The following is a 1,047-nucleotide window of genomic DNA, read 5'->3' on the forward strand; positions in this document are numbered from 1 at the left end:
GAGAATCCCAGGGACAGAGGAGCCTAGTGGGCTGCCGTCTATGGGGTCGCACAGAGTCGGACACGACTGAAGCGCCTTGGCAGCAGCAGTAGTAGCAGCAAGCATTGCTGTAAAGTTGATTTCATTTTGCTTTATATGTAAGTCATACTGTAGCCAAATAACCTTGGGCTTTTTATGAAGATTGAAAAGATGAATAACTAATAGAAATTTAACTTGAAGGAAAGTGAAATAGTATAAAATTTAGTATACAGGTGACTACAGGGGACGTTGCTCAGTCGTGTCTGGCTCTTTGCGACCCCATGGACTGCAGCCTACCAGGCTTCTCTGTCCATGGGATTTTCCAGGCAATAGTACTGGAGTGGGTTGCCATTTCCTGCTCCAGGGGATCTTCCTGACCCAGGGATCAAACCCGGGTCTCCTGCATTGTAGACAGATGCTTTACCGTCTGAGCCACCAGGGAAGTCCACAAAATTTAGTATGTGTATTAAACATTGAAAAATCACGGTGACTGTATCCTTGACAACACAGTGCACTGTCTTTGTCAATAAAATGTCCAAATCTGGGATTTGAAATAGGGTTTATGAAACTGGGAAGTGGAATAGCCAACTATAGTTGTTCTTATATCGAAGTAATCTGTAAGATGTTACCAGACCAAAGCTGACCTGGCTAGCTTAGACAGTAATCTTCATCAGGATCTTTTAGTTGGAAAACCTTATTGTTGAAACGACTACAAAGGAGTGAAGCATCTCAAAGAGGTACCGAGTGTTTAATAACAGCCTTTGTTCTACAGGGCTCTCTTAATAGTATATATTAAGCATACTGAGCCTTTTTTAAAAATGTGAATTTAAAGGATAAATGTGATATCTCTGGAAATGCAACTGGTTTTTTATTATTGTCTATGTCTCCTGGTACTTTACTGAGTTTATTCAGTCAGTTCAGTTGCTCTGTCGTGTCTGACTCTTTGCGACCCCATGAATCGTAGCACGCCAGGCCTCCCTGTCCATCACCAACTCCCGGAGTTCACTCAAACTCATGTCCATCGAGTCA

General features: G+C 42.6%; 1 protein-coding gene across 12 annotated transcripts in view; it reads left to right on the forward strand.

The window, feature by feature from the left end:
• Positions 1 to 1,047, forward strand: part of LOC104986322 (membrane cofactor protein) — a 38,671-nt gene that overhangs the window by 3,924 nt on the left and 33,700 nt on the right. The gene's annotated exons all lie outside the window — the stretch shown is intronic.

Source organism: Bison bison, unplaced genomic scaffold, assembly GCF_000754665.1.
Source record: "Bison bison bison isolate TAMUID 2011002044 unplaced genomic scaffold, Bison_UMD1.0 scf7180017864067, whole genome shotgun sequence".
NCBI classification, from domain to species: Eukaryota; Metazoa; Chordata; class Mammalia; order Artiodactyla; family Bovidae; genus Bison; species Bison bison.